This window comes from Mytilus edulis, chromosome 3 (genome assembly GCF_963676685.1).
Source record: "Mytilus edulis chromosome 3, xbMytEdul2.2, whole genome shotgun sequence".
Classification (NCBI taxonomy): domain Eukaryota; kingdom Metazoa; phylum Mollusca; class Bivalvia; order Mytilida; family Mytilidae; genus Mytilus; species Mytilus edulis.
In genome coordinates, this window is record NC_092346.1 from 90,612,260 (window position 1) to 90,629,247 (window position 16,988).

Consider the following 16,988-nt stretch of genomic DNA (forward strand, 5'->3'; position numbering starts at 1 on the left):
CAATCAAATTATATACAAAATATATTTATAGTGTCAAAGGGATAAATGTATCTATTTCTGTTTAGGTTTATCTATTCTAAGCTGTAATTTAAACTCTGATTGAAAATGACGTTTTCAGGACATTTAATACAAATAAGCTTACTACTTTTAAGAAATTTAGTACAGAACTTAACGAAAGACAGACACATTTCTTATTTCAAATCTATTTTCTTATTTATAAATATTAAAGCTCTTTAATTATTGACAAGCACATACAACCAGTTGTTTCAAAAGCTAGATATAAAGTAAATTTAGGTAGGGGATCTGGTTACTCATAATGCAGCTTGAGACAATAGATAGAAATAAGGCATTTGCTTAACTTTCAAGTATTGTTGATGCATATTTTGTCTGTACTACAAATTGATAACTTAAATATTGAAATAGGTTAGTTTTCATCAAACTAAATGTATTTTACTAAAGTAATTGAAATGTAATCGAAAAGCAATCGATGATTACATCCCAATTTTTGCTGCAATCGATTAAATTTCGATTACATGTAATCGAAAATGTCTTCGATTACAGATAACTGCCGATAACTTGAAAAAATGTTATCAATTACATCGAAATGCGCATCTGGTGCAAGAAAATTGGTACCGTTAATTTTATTACAATCGATTACGATTACAGTTTACGATTACCCCATCCCTGCAAGATAACGGTTTTCTTAAATGTATCAACCAAATGTAACAATGTCTATACTGAGTTTGGTCATAAACTGAGATTTATAGCAATACATTTATAAATCTGCTATTAAAGGGGCACAATAATAGTAGACGAGTAACAATATTAGATTTTTGAAAGACCATTTATTTAAATATGCAACATTTTTTTTATAAGATTGCGTGAAAGTGTAGTATATAGATTATACAATTTATGACTGTCAACAAAACTGAACGGACCACCAAAAGCTTAAATTTTATTCAAAACCTCTAGAGAATTTCAATAAAACGAATTCATGTCAAAATTGCATAGGTTTATTACTAAAGTTAATAACAGGTTCATTGATAGCAGTATGATAGGAAGTAGAACACTTACTATAGATGCGGAGATGAAACGAAATTTAAACGGCTGTTTGTGCAATTTATGTAACCAGTACATAGTCAGGACTTTCAAGTGTTCGGAAGAGGCTTTAAACTCAGTAGCGGCAGTGATTAAACTGTATACTGAATTGTTATTAAAGGTACCAGGCTTATAATTTGATACGCCAAACGCACGTTTCGTCTACCTAAGACTCATCAGTATTAAACGCTCAGATCAAAATAGTTAAAAAGCTAAACAAGTATAGAGTTGAAGAGCATTGAGGACCCAAAAATGTTGTGCCAAATATGGCTAATGTAATCTATGGGTGGGATGAGATAAGCTCGAATAATTCATCCAGTACAAACATAAAGTATGGCGTAACCTATTAAACTTCACACGGATTATGTTACGTACCTTTCATTTGATTTCATCAGTAAAATTGGACTCTCATTACTGATGAACCTAAAGAGTGGTGGGTTTATGTTTATGACTCAAACTTGACTATTCTATATACATGTTTAACTACAAACCTTTGATATGGTTTTAGTTGCAAGACTGGACTACGATTACTCATCTGTGTGTCACTCCTTAAAGCAGTTCTTATCTTTGTCTGCATAACTAAATGTCTTATGGGGTATCTGCTTTGCTTAAGAGTTGAATTTACCCAATTCTTTCCATTAAACCTATGTAATTAGATATATATTTAAATATGCAGTCATTAACAGTGCAAAAGGCGCACGTAAATTTTGATGCTTTGAATAAGGAGAATATCAAGATATCCGAGCTGTCTATGAACAAAAAAGTTTTGCCTAGCAACACCTTGGACCACAACCAGTGGTAAATCTAGTGTCAAAATACGGCCTTTCCTGCAATCACTTTCAATGTTTGTTTTATTTAACAAGGAAACTATGAATTATATGTTTACATTAAAATGTTCTGGTAAAAAGTACAAACAAAAATGAATAGAATTTTTTAAAAATTTTCTGCATAATTATTGCCTTAATTTTGTTGGCTATAGGAGCTTTGTGAACATTTGGTTCAGATGTTGCTATCTGAATACATTTTTACAAACTTTAATTTATTTTTCTATTTGCTGTATACCTTAATATAATTAGCCATTATCTGTAAATCAATGCAGGCTAGTTTGAAGCAAACATTCCAAAGGAAACCGCAAACATTAACATTTTGTGAAACTAGGTTAGTGCGCAAAGTCAAATGGACCATATATTGATGGTATGTAAACATTGAATATCAAAAGATCGACAAGATCTCAAAAAAATGTATAAAAACGAGATGACATTTGCTTAAAATAGTACAAATAAATAGTAAAAATCAAATGAACACTTTCTTTGCAGAACATTTATCTTTCATTTTTATCTTGCACATTCACAATTTTTAAATCGCACATTGATGAAGTTTAGAAATTCCACTTGAGCAGCCAAGATTTTAATAGTTTTTGAATTTCAGTTTTAAGCTTCTGAGGGGACAAAACTTACAATTTATAAAATGCAGATTTAATGCAATTATAAGATGAAGTAGGTTATGTGAATGCAAACACAAGAGTGTGCTCATATCTGTGTGATTGTTCTTCTCTCTTTTTGCTGCAACTTTGATATTCATATAATATAATGTATAGAATCATGTATTCATAGGCGAAGAAAAAATGCAGTCAATTATTTATGTTTTATCATCATCAAAAACCTGAACACCATAGTCATGTGATATGTACAGGGGTTGTAAAAGCATAACTACTGAAAAAACCCAATGGTGTTATTTGTTGAATGCATTGGGCTGACTAGTATTTAAGGCCTCTCCAAGACGTTATAAAAACTGGTCCCAATATCTTTCTGGGCTTCAGTTGTCTTCAAGCTAGCCTGAGTTATCTTTCAAAATGGTCAGAGTTGTCTTTGGAACTGGTGCTAGTAACTTTTGCCAAAATTGTTTCTTCTGTATGCACTCAGATTGTTGTTGACTTTTATTAGCAAACATATTATTTTACATTACACAAAGAAAAACAACTCTACAATAAAAGTACAAAATTGGGGGAAAGTCCTACATCTCCCTATTGTGAGTAAAACAAGTTTTGAGTTGAGTTTAGCTGTGATTACATTCACTGTATGCTAAGAAGACAATCTAAAGCTAGAGCCAAAATTGTCCTGATTGCATACATATTCACACGAAAAACTTAGTGATGTTTCTAAGTTCATTTGCAAATCTGGTTTACCGTTGTGTCGTTTGTTTTTTTCTTATTTTAGAGATATTAAGATAAAACGTGGCACGGTATTTGTCTATCCCAAATTCTTGTATTTAATGTTATATTTGTTATCATCGTGGGATTTTGTCTGATGCTTGGTCCGTTTCTGTGTGTGTTGCGTTTCGGTGTTGTGTCGTTGTTTTCCTCTTATATTTAATGCGTTTCCCTCGGTTTTAGTTTGCTACCCCGATTTTGTTTTTAGTCCATGGATTTATGACTTTTGAACAGCGGTATACTACTGTTGCCTTATTTAATAAGTATCATTGATAATTTCGGCTTTGTTTCAATAAACAACATTTGGTTTTACAAGTACTGATCATAATGTTTTATTTTCAAATTCTGCATCAAATTTCTATCCTTCACTAACTCAAGATATCCATGAGTTAAAATTTAACAGTAACCGGCTTCTTATAAGAACTACTGGTCTTCAATGAGTAATAACAATCTCATTATGGATGTGTATTAAACATATTGGAAATGCAAATGTTTACTGTTTTCTTTTAGCACTTGGCTCTTAAACAAATTAGAAGAAACTGGTGTGCAATTATAACTACAAACCACAAACCATAAATAGACATCTTCCAACAATTGGTGATTCTTGTGAAATGAAACTGGTGTGCATTTCATAGTTGCAACTACATGTACTACAAGTTCAGAAATTATTGCATGCATTTATTATACCATTATTATTTTTGATGAGCAGACTAAAAAGTAAAATTAAATATTGCGATTACAGAAAAATCTGCTTACATTTAAAAAAAACCAAAAACATATCAAAATATGAGTTCTGATTATTGCGATACTCAACCATTCACATTATACATTAATGTAAAAACCTGACTATATTTTTTTAACATACATTATTTGCAACCTTCACATTATTATTGCATGAAAATAATTTTAATATTTTGCTGAATGTTAGCGAAACTCTAGGAAATGGATTAACTATACTTACAATAAAATTAAAAGTGTTTATAAGTAGTAAGTCAGTTGAAAAAAACAGTTATCACAAATGAAAAAAGTGTGAGTTGGCAACCATGATGTAAGAGTATTTGGAAAAAAAACAAAGATACAGCAATTGTATTGCTTACTGTTCTTCATCTCAAAGTTAGATGGTAACTATAAAATAATAATAACTCAGATGTCTTAAAATTGAATCTTCTATGCCTTCATCATTATTCTTAGTTTTCTTACTTAATATCCATATAGTCTGTGCCTTGTGGAATCGTTACAAAAATATCAGCCTGATCCATTTCCCAATTCAGAACACGGTTCAGTAATTGTACCTTTTCTATGATGTGACTGTTAACTTCATCAGTCATATTTACATACGTTCTAACATCACCTTGATAGCTATATACACCCCTTTCACCTTGCCATATTCCCAGGTAGTCACGACCATATGTGTTTACCAAGTCTCGTCTAGAGGAGGCAGTAGATCTACCAATGTCAGTGTAGTTACAATCAGCACCACAAGGACCAGTTCCAATCTTCCATGCTGTCAGTACTTTGATATGTGCCTTCAAAGAAATAAGAATGCGTGTCTGGACAATAGAATATTCATTCATTTGATGCAAATGAAATGGTAAAATACTTATGAATGAAAGGAAACGTGTGGTAAATGGTAATGAGACCCACTAACCCCACACTCTCTTGTTGTAAAAGTTTGGTTGATTATATAGGGATTCATTGGATCATAATCCCTTTTGGCTCCCCTCATTAAAGTTCTAGATCCGCCACTGATTATTCCAAGTTTGTCCTTTAGTTAGTGTGACATATCATAAGGGTTATTATTAAATTCTTTAATGTAATTACTGAAAAGTCTTTTTAATGGAAGTAATAACATTAACGTTACCGTTGGTACTGAACCACAAACGCATTGTTTGTTTGTGCTCGAGGCAAAACTATTTGTAAATCCAAAACCTAAAACAAACCATGGACGATGAATCATACCAAAAAGGACTCAAAATGTAGCCAAATTCGACAAGGAAACAGAGCTTTGCACGAGGCAATAATATTTCTTCATTTAAAATGATTTTAACATAAATTTCAATCATAGCAATATCTGCCTATTTGTGTCAGTTCTGAAGTACGGCTACTTGCTACTTGTAATTTCCTCCTATATTGCAATAGATATAGAAAGATGTGATGTGAGTGCCAATGAGACAACTCTCCATCCAAATAACAATTTAAAAGAGTAAACCATTATATATACTTTTTGTGCAGAAATTCATATTTGTCTTTCAATAGTTTTTTTCATTGCAACTACAAATCATCTATACATTTCATAATTATTACAAGAAATTTAGTCATTTTTGTATATATGGTCATAACTTTTCCCTCTTAATGCGCTACATACAAGTTACTTAAATACACAAAATGAATAGCTTTCTAAAAGAAATAGAGAAATAATTAATATACTAGATATCATAGTGATTTTTTGTTGTAACAATTATCTTAGAGGATGCATTTTCTTTCTATTAGAGGGAAATTACTATTTTTTCCATGATCTGAAATAATATATATAATTTTGAAAACAACATTGTACTTTTTGTAGCAATCTAGATTTTGTGCATGCTATCATCATGGATTAAAAAACACATGAGTCATATATATCAGTCTGAGGTCGCTTACCTTATAATCATTGCCAGATTTCTCAATTTCAAAGCTCATTGATCCACCAAAAAGCTCTGCATGTTTTGTTGGCGCTCCATTGTAAACTTGCATAACTATGAAAATCCATAGACCTGTTACGCTATAAAGAAATCATAAAAACAAAAGAAGCTTAGGACGCTTGCAACATTATCTTTTGCGTACCTTTTACAAAAAATGTTCAGCATTAAGGATCATTTCTTAGACTATTAAATTTGGATCACAATCATTCATTTCAAAACATTGCTTTTGAGACAGTCCTTCTTACATTCATTCAGATATACATGTACATGTACCAAATATTCAAAATTGAGAATGTAATCGGGGAATATGTCAAAGAGGCATCAACCAGACCAAAGAGTAGACAACAGCCGATGTCCACCAATGGGTCTACAACGCAGAGAAAAATTCCAGCACCCGGAGGTTGTCCTTAGCTTGTCCCGTAATAAAACTGTGTACTAGTACAATGAATATGAACGTCATACAAACTCCAACACATAAATGAACCAAAATTAAAGAATATACAAGACTAAGAAAGGAAAGAGAATCCTGACTTGGGACAGGCGCAAAAATTCAACGGGGTCAAACATCTTTTGTAAAATTACAACCCTCCCCCTATACATCTAACCAATGAAGAATAAAAAAGCACACAGTAATACGGACTCGGTATCAAAAGATACTAAGGAAAATTACAATGAAACATACATAAACAAAGAACCACTAGCAGTTACTGCCATTCCAGCTGCAGACATCAATTAAACTGATTGAAAGATTTTGTCTTCATTATATGAAAATCAAGCATAGTCCCTCCCGTTAAGGGTTTAATATTATACCATCATAAAATATGTAAGAAGAACATAACCCGTATCATGCCAACAACTTGTTTTAGAACTAAAGTGTTTATTTACGATGGAAGGCAGCAACCATTTGATTTTCTGTGGGGCTATGGGGTTTTTTTTCTGGACAAAATTTTTCGCTACAAGTCGAAAACATTTTTTTTCTTTCAATTTTAGCATTACATATAGTGGCAGCTGAGGGTGAAACAAACAATTTTTTTTTCACAGAATCAAAAACAAATTATTTTTTTCTCCAAAAACTGGAAACAAACTGGAAACAAACTTTTTTTTCCAAAAAAAAACATAGCCCCCCCCCCCCCCTCCCCCCAGAAAATCAAATGGTTGCTGCCTAAAGATCCTTTGAGTGAATGCATATTAATACTAAAACATGCCATTCTTAATGACCTGACAACAGTATCGTTACTATATTCCTTCTGAAAAAGTCTGTTTAAAGGTTTGTCTAGATTTTAAGGTGCATGCCGATATTTAGTGATTTGTAAAGAATGTTGCCATGAAAGATTCGGATGAAATACCTGAACGTGTAAAATGATAGTATGTTGATTCATATTTACGAATGATGTCTTTGTAGCGATGATAAAATTTGGTAAATGTTTTCATTAGTTTGTGATAACGAAAACCCTGTTGGAATAGTTTTTCAGTAATACAAAGATGTCTTTCGTTAAAATAAAATACGTTGTTACAAACACGAGCGAATCGAACAAGTTGAGATATGTAAACACCATAAGATTGTGATATGGGAACGTCGCCATCTAAAAATGGACAATTAACGAAAGGAAATGAAAAATTATCCCTTTTATCATAAATTTTGGTACTAAGCTTCCATTTAAAGATATAGATATCAAGAAAGTGCAGTATTTAATGTTAGTGTTAGCTTTATTCAAAGTCAGCGTGTTATAGCTTTAAAAAAAAAAGATGACAGATAATCAAATAAAGTTGAAAATTTTAAAGATTCTTTATATTACGCAGTGTTAAACAGTCAGGGGCATTACTTAAATAAGTAACAATTAAGATTACCTATACAAGTAATGTTGAAAACGAGGCTATTTTAAATATAACTTATATAAGTAACTTTTCTGAATATTATTTTTATAGGTGTCCAATTACACAGATTTTACTAGCTTTAACACATTTTCACAGTCATCTGGTTATTTTTCCCATGAAATATAAAACCTAATCCTTCTGAAACACTAAAATTAACTTTCTGACGCACTTATCTTTCATACTGACGCTCCTTGATCAAAGATTGGTCTCTTGGGACTATTAAAATATAATTTTCCTCCAAAATCTTGAAGGTAGATAGATATAAATAAATAAATACTTGTGATTTAATTAAGACTTGAAGTTATTTATAACTTGTAACCAAAATCAATTACATATGTTCCTTCATATACTAAAAAAAAATTAAATGTATAAAATAACTTATTCAAGTAATTTTTTTGTCATTATTTTTAAAGTAATCCTTTATCCCTATACTTCTCTCAAATCTCATCAATTCTTTATTTTATGATATGAAATGATGTAAAAATTCATGGACACTAAATTTAGTCTATCCTTCTATTGAAATTTAAAATAACTGTATTTAGTCATTTTATTATTTTTAAAAACAAAAATTACTTATATAAGTAACTTAAAAATATAACTTGTTTAAGTAACACCTCTGACTGTTAAATATACTCTATCCGAAAGCTCTTTATTGTAAATAAAACTCGTATAAATAATTTGAATAATAAATGAATCTCCTATTGCAATGTTAATAGCAGAATAGGCAAATAGAATTTACATGTATTTTACGTTGCAATTTCTCAGAAATATGTTAATACATTCGTCGCTCCATTTGAAGGAATATTGTAATGGTATAAATATAGCAAAAATTCGTACAATAACACATAAATGTTAACTTAAAATTATGATTGTTATAAATTTACTCACAGTCTACAGGACTTCATCATTTTCTGTCGAAAATGTATAGCTTTGTAGTCAAGTAATTGAAATATGTGTCATCATAACTTTATCTTTAAGGTAAACTTGGCATACATATGCAAGGACATGAAGATCTATTTAGCTGACATGTTAAAACATTTGTGTTGCTATTTGCTTAAAGAAAAGACACAACAAAACATGTTAAATTCTCGTCCTCTTCCATCCTCCTCCTCCTGCAACAGAAACGTCATCATCATCATCATCATCAGAAGCAGCAGCAGCATTAGCAGTACAATCTTACCATAACACCAAGTCAGAATATTTGCTATGTCAGTGATATTTATAAAATTTTGCAAACAACGGTGCTGTGTTGAACAAGAATTAATCATCAAAATCAGAGTATAATTAATAAACTTGTTTGTTAACTTATTTGGTCTCTGTTGGACTTGTCTCATCGGCAATCATATCACATCGTTTATAATCATAGAGTTGCCGAGTGTCTCAGTCTGTTGGAGTTGTCTCATCGGCAATCATATCACATCTTTTATGATCATAGAGTTACTGAGTTTCTGGCTACGTTGAAGACCCATTGGTGGCCTTCTGCTCTATGGTCGGGTTGTTGTCTGTGGTGTTTCATTTTTTTGGTATAGAGATATCCTTCTTTGTACAGGTTTAGAGTAAACGCATTTTGGGGTAGTTCCCATCCCCTTTCCATAATAGCTCTCAAAATTCAGCCATAGAACACGTTTTCAGTTTAATCAAAACAAAATTAGAATAATAGAAGTCCCCCACAGAGTAAGTTTATTGATTTTCCCTGCCTGATTATATTTTTATTATGTATTTAGAAGTATGCACAAATAGTGCAAGGTATATATTTTTGTGTTTTCAACCCGTAAATTATGGAAAGCCAACGGGGTCAAAATTCTTACTTCGTATCTTGTCAATGTGTAACTTGTAACTGTGTGATTTGTCAATTTGTATATTGATGTTTTGTAACTTGTCGATTCGTAAATTGTCAATTTGTATATTGATGTTTTGTAACTTGTCGATTCGTAAATTGTCAATTTGTATATTGATGTTTTGTAACTTGACGCTACGTAAATTGTCAATTTGTATATTTTGTCGATTCGTTAAAGTCGATTTGCAAATTGTCAATTTGCATATTGATGTTTGCCGATTTTTAAATTGCATATTGATGTTTTGTAACTTGTCGATTCGTAAATTGTCAATTTGTATATTGATGTTTTTTAACTTGCCGATTTGTAAATTGTCAATGTGTATATTGATGATTTGTAAATTGTCGATTCGTGAAATGTCAATGTGTGAAATGTCATCTTTGTATTATGCTAACGATCATTATGACGACAGATGGCGCTCGGTCAAGTTATTCTTCGGCGTATAAGCCTCCTGTAAGTAGGAACACCTCCATATGAAATATAAACCTAAGTTATTTTAATTTATTAATTACAGCAAATGCCTCTAAAAGAAAACAATACAAAAATTGCATGTTTACAGGATCCCAGTTTTATTTTGTGAACTGAGTCAGACATGGACTTTCGTTCGAGAACGGATTAAACTTTATAAAAATGCATCCGGACTAGTTTAGTCCCTCGACGTTATCGATCTATCCAAATTGCGAGATTAATGAAATAGTCGTTGGTCAGTGGAATACAACGACTGGATTTTTCAGGTAAATACAATAAGAAGATGTGGTAATAAACCGTATGATTGCCAATGAGACAAATATTCACCAATGCGAAGTTCAAATAAAGACGATTTAAGCAAATATAGGCAATCTACGGCCTTCAACAATGAGAATACCATGTAGTCGGCTATAAAAGGCTATATCATTACTGAAAAAACAGGTACTAGTAATAAACGATTTCTTTTAATCATAAAATGCTATTATTGGACCATTTTATTCTGACAGGAGGGGAAAGGGCTGACATATATATAAATATTAATAAACATGCCTACTGAATAGTTCTGGTCAAAAAGCTTAAAAATTGCCGCTTTATTTCCTTTCTATAAAAATTTACAACCAAAAAGACCAAAATATTCACTAGGCCCTCGATCTCAACGCGCAGTCCTCCCGATATGAACCCCACCCGGTGCCACACCTCCATATAGCCCGGCAACCTTACCAAATCTAATATTTTGTCGATCGGATGGTTAACTAACCGAAATGATTCACGATGTTAATCAATAAAGCTATTTGTTTTGAAATTTGCATGTCCGGCCCGACTCATATTAAATAAAAAATAAATCATTTGCAATGAATTTGTAACAATATAATGATCATAATATCCAATTCACAAACTATGTTGTATTCCGCCTGCCTTTTCTGTCGAGCAGTCAATTAGGATCCCTGGCTACCATTTTACTCTAAAAATTACTCAATATATACCCCAGGGCCAAACCCCAAATCCTGTGCAAATATTTTCATGGAGAAATAAAACTAGTGTAAGCATATTTGAGATAATTGCCTCTGTCATGCAAATGGCGAGATGGCGAGATCTTTTCTCTGACAAGTCAAAGGGATAGGGCGTCACTTTGGTTAAAAGTGGGTGTATAAAAGGGGGGCGGTTGAGATCTAACAAAAAATGTTTAACCCGTCAGCCGTATTTTAGCGTCTGTCCCAAGTCAGGAGACACTGGCCTTTGTAAGTCTTGTATGATTTTTAATTGTAGTTTCTTGTGTATAATTCGGAGTTTAGTATGACGTCCGTTATCACTGAACTACTAGTATTCAAATTTGTTTAGGGGCCAGTTGAAGGACTCATCCGGGTGCGGGAGTTTCTCGCTGCATTGAAGATCCATATTGGTGGCCTTCGGTTGTTGTCTGCTCTATGGTCGGGTTGTTGTCTCTTTGACACATTCTCAATTTTATGATAATTGTTAAATCGGGCCCTTGCCAGCAATTAGTGTTCTTTTTGAACGAGCTTTTTTTTAATTGTCTGGTTCTATAACACTGAGAAACCAGCCCCTGGACCACCTCGTATAGAAATATTAGTTTCTGGCTTGAGCGTCTTGTCTGTTTGTCTTGTAGTTTCAGCTTGGTGAGCGTGTTTGATATGCAACCAACTTCTCTGGATTTGTCTCCTGTTATAAATCTCGCAGGTTGTCGCTGTATTCTTTCAAGCTTATTGATGTTTGTGGTCCCATACTATTGACCATATGATATCCCATTATTGACCTGACCATTGAAATATATGCGGCCCCCGGTTTTCTTGCATTCCGATAAACAACATCTCAAATTTCTTATCAGGAATCCTAGTGTTAATTTGCCTTCTTGGCTACGTTGGAAATATTGGTAGTCCATTCAAGGTCCTCGTTTAGTTTTCTGGTGCTTTCAGATTTTATTTCAAAATAGTGCATATTCAATACAGTTTTGATATATAGTATACATTAACTAAGTGATTCATTTAAAATAATTGTTCACTTCAGTTTGTTTTGTAAAGTACAAATATGATATGCGGGTAAAACATTTTTTTATCTTCATTACTCATGCAGGAACCAAACATATTCAATTCAATTCAAAATATTTTATTGTTCAAATGTACATTTAAACAAAGGGATTGGACAAAAGGCAGTGCCTATACAAATCCTTTCCCATACAAGATGGATTAACAAAGTTAAAGCAAGACCTACTGAAGGTGATGTCGAATTTTATACCAAAATAATAAGTGTTGGTAAGGAATCAAGTAGATCATAAAGTGATTTTTACTCAAATATACAAGCTCACTGCAACAAAGTTGTTCTATTTATATGAATAAAAAGAATTGATTGGCCCTTTTTTGCAATACATAAATAATTTAGTGTACCATCTTATTACATGACTATTAATTTCTTGATTTTTGAAAATATAATTACTAATACAAAAAATAAAATAAGATATATATAAATTTATTTGCAAAAAGATGCTAAACACAATTGGTTGTTTTTTGTGTTAAAAGTTAGGTTTGTCTTTAATTAAGACTAAAGAGTTTCTAAACAGTATAATATCACATGAATTATTATAAAAATCTTCCAGTTTCATGAATATATTGTTGTACATATGTAAATATCTCTGTGTTTTCATCAATATTCAAGTCTAAGCAACCCTGTAGTAGGACATCAAGATTGACATTTTCAAAGTTACTTATTTTTCGAAAGAGCTCATATCTCTGATAAATGTAAAACGGACAAACATAAAAGAAATGAAAATTATCTTCTACTGGATCTCCACATGCACACATAGAGCTGTCCGACAAATGATCACAGAAGAGATGATCTTTTAGATCACTAGCCTCATTTTTTTTTTATGTCCTCATTCAGTTTTCTTTTAAATCCTGTGAAGCTTAAGATATTTTTAACTTCTCCATCAAGTGAATTCCACTTTTCAAGAGTATGTGGAATAAAACTGTTTTTATAGGCTGTGGTTCGACACTGAGGAGTTTTAAATTCCCTTTTTTTCTCAGACCATACTGGTCATTAGTGTTTGTATATGACAAGATATCAGCAGCAATATAATTAGGAATATCTCCAGAAATAGTTTTATGAAGAAACAATAATTTGTTTTTCTGACGTCTATTCTTGAGGGAATCCCAACCTAATTCCTTATATAATTTCCATCTATATATATACCAAATACACAGTGTAGATACTATTCTGTACGCTATCCGGAAGTCGCGATTTTCGAAGCGAGGATTTCCAACTGACTAACAGAACGGTTTTGTTTTGGTGCTTTTTCTCATCATTTGTTTACTCCTATATCTATGAAGTGCTTTGCACATCTTAAATGTATGTAAAGCATCATAAATATAAGTAACTGTAACAAAAACATAACTTGTCCTTGCCCTATGTGCCACTAGGCATAGCAAGGACTAAGTAAGTAAGTAAGTAACAAAAACATTCAGTAGAATATAAAATATACGTGTGCATCACTCCAACTTCATAGAAAAAAGTGAAATCAATGGACAATTTTGCTCTCGTAGTACAAAGTAAATAATCTTTTATTGCAAATATTTGCATCAGTTTACAGTTAAATATATACTGTTTCAATATTCTTACCGCATTTAAGTAGAATGTTCGTATTTCAAATGTAAATTATGCTTTCCTTGAGGATCCCAAAATAAATTACTGTACGATCAGTCTAAAACTGACTGTATTCTAGAAGCGATTTCAGATTTTTTGTCTGTATGACCAGTCGTGATTTTGAAGAAAATAATAACGGCAATTTGAAGGTATATACGTGTCTATGTGATATTATGAACTGTCCATGGAACTTTAACGTGTAATTTCTTTCATCAGACAATACAAATATATTTCTGGTGATTTTTGTAGACGGCAAAATAATTATATTTTTGTTCCCTCAGTCTTATTTTAAATCAAATGCCTAAAAAGCAATACATGATTCGCTTGTGTATAAGTTTGTCGTTGCAGTTAACATTTTTAAAGACTATTTACACCGTCGGCCGTTGAACAATTGTTGATAACATACATCAAGCTTGTCTCTTTTAAAATGACAAAAAAACAGATAGAGAAAGTTTTGTTTAAAAACTTTAGGTATTGAGGAAAGAATTCACGAAATTATACCCCGCCACTTCTATAGTCCATGTTTTGGAAAAAAATAAACCACCAAAAAAACTAAATTATAGGTGCACAGGGGCATCATTTAATAACGAATATGAGGACGTTTTATTAATATATGTTTTTTTGAAAGTTGCGTATAGTAAATTGGTGCCACCCAATAAGGCAGTGGAATTTTTTTTATCATGGAAACAGAAAACTGCTGAATTTTCGAAAAATCAAAATAAGAGGTACACAATTGAATTAAATGATAAGGAATCTGAAAAAGATTCATTAAGTTATGACAAGTGTCTGAAGGAAGTTGTGGGTATAAAATAGGTTCGCCCAATATAAGGTTAAGACAAAGTCCGTATTTTAGACATAGAAACATCAAAAATATTTTTACCAAAAATTCGAAATAGAAGGTCCATAATACATTGATTAAAATGGAGCAATTTTAGACGGCCCATTTTAGAAGAGTTTAACATTGGTTTTGGAGGTTATGGTTGGAAATACCTGATCGGTGCCCCCATGTAACGCAATGTTCAAGTCCGTATCTTATATAAAGAAACCCCATAAAAGATTTTTAATAAAATTCGAAATACATTCCTTTTTTATATAAATAAGGCGGTTAATTTTCTCGCTTAAATTGTTTTACATTGTCATTTCGTGGCCTTTTATAGCTGACTTTGTGGTCATGATTGGCTTTGCTCATTGTTGAAGGCCGATCGGTGACCTATATTTGTTAATGTCTGTGTCATTGTGGTCTCTTGTTGATGGTTGTCTCATTGGCAATCATACCGCATCTTCTTTTTTATATTATCATTTATGATACGGAATCCGAGAAAAAAAAATAATAGTTATACCAGTGACGGATTCAAGAAAATTGTGATCCGGCGGTTTGAAACTCTTTTTTTAACTTTCAATGCATTTGTATGTGAACATATATTTGGAATCCTCTTTTCTCCTGGATTGGACACCCTCTCTATTTAAAAATGTCTGGAAACCCCAATGTATATTTAGTGGTTTATGAGGAGATGCGCTTAGACAACCGGCGAAACATGTTGTACCGGTCCAACGGACAGACGGATAGGCGGACGAACGGAAAGACGGACTTCGTTATCACTATAATGCGTTCGGATTAAACTTACGTTATTATATGATTTAAGAACAGCAACCATTTGCCTATACAAAATAAAATCACCAACATCCATATATCTACAGAAAGGCCCGGACATGTTTTTCTTATTTTCAGTTAATTCTATAAATTTTTGCACCATACATTTATTTTATTGAACACACAAATCTTACTTTTACGTTAAAAATTGCATGTCCGGCGTAACATTTCAAATTAAATAAAATACATTTTTCTATGTTCCGTTGTAATTTTGCACATAAAATCTGCGAAATTTAGTATATCAGCTTCCTACTAGATTTATATTATAACATCATACCCGTTTTTTGGTAATGGCTGAAATTTGAAGCAAGCCTTCAACGAAATATTCAGCAGAGGAACCTGTCTTAATGTGTTATGAGGAAAGTTTATCAACATTTCAGTTTTATTATTATCCCTATAAAGTAATAAAATCATATTTAAACTATACTCAATAGAAAGTTCTGAAAAAGATAAACATTTCCAAAGTTTCAAATGTAAAAATAAACGTTTTCTTGAAGCAGAATTTTTAAAAATCAAATGTCTAGCCACTATGTCCAAACGTAATTTTTGTCCATTCCTTAGGTGAAACATGTTGTATAAATACTAAATGTGCATTTATAATACAAAACTAACATATTTATAAGATACAAACTATTAGTTCATACAAATAGCTAAATGAGTCGGGTGTTTTCCCAAACATGATGACCTTACATTTTTTTTCGGAAAGCATTCCCTATGTCTAGCCATTATGTCCAAAGGCGTCATTTTGACGTTTCTGCACAGTGGCGTCTTTTATACAAGCGAGACTGATCGTACAGTAAGAAATTCAAACAAGTGTAATTTTCTTATTTTTGGCTTCAAAGATCTGGCTGAAACTTGTACCACCACCTTAAATATACTTTATTAAGTTATTTAAGTCTGGTTTTTACGTTAATTTGTACAGTAAGGGTGCAAAAAGATTGTTTTATGTACCCCGACTGATTTTCCGTAGTGATGCACTTGAAAATCTCTTGATTAAGGCAAAGATACGAATAAAGAATATGCTAAATTTCATTATAAACCATTTGTGAATATCGATTTCAGCTGAATTAATCATTAAGCAATGTACAGGTGAACATCTTACCGTTTAATATAGTATATCCAACAAATTTAAAATGTGATCCAAAAAGTTCTCGCTTCGAAAATCTCGACTTCCGGATAGCGTACAGAATAGTATCTACACTGTGAAATATATAAAGATTGTTCTTCTATTTACTTCTTGTATTAAAAGATCATTAGATAATTACATTCTTTTCTGAAATTTTCATATTGAGATTATAATATTAAGGAATAATGGGTGTCAAACCATTTCTCCCACTATACATTTAGTCCAAAATTTGCGGCACAGGATAATATTAGTATAAATTTTCAAGCCCCGTCTTATTGAGTCTTATTTTGACCCGGTTAAATATTAAGTAGAAATTTCCTGCCAAGTGACAGTGATATATTTGCGAAGTTGATAAGGAAGCCCGTTCCAGCGACACATCTATGTATACCTTAAT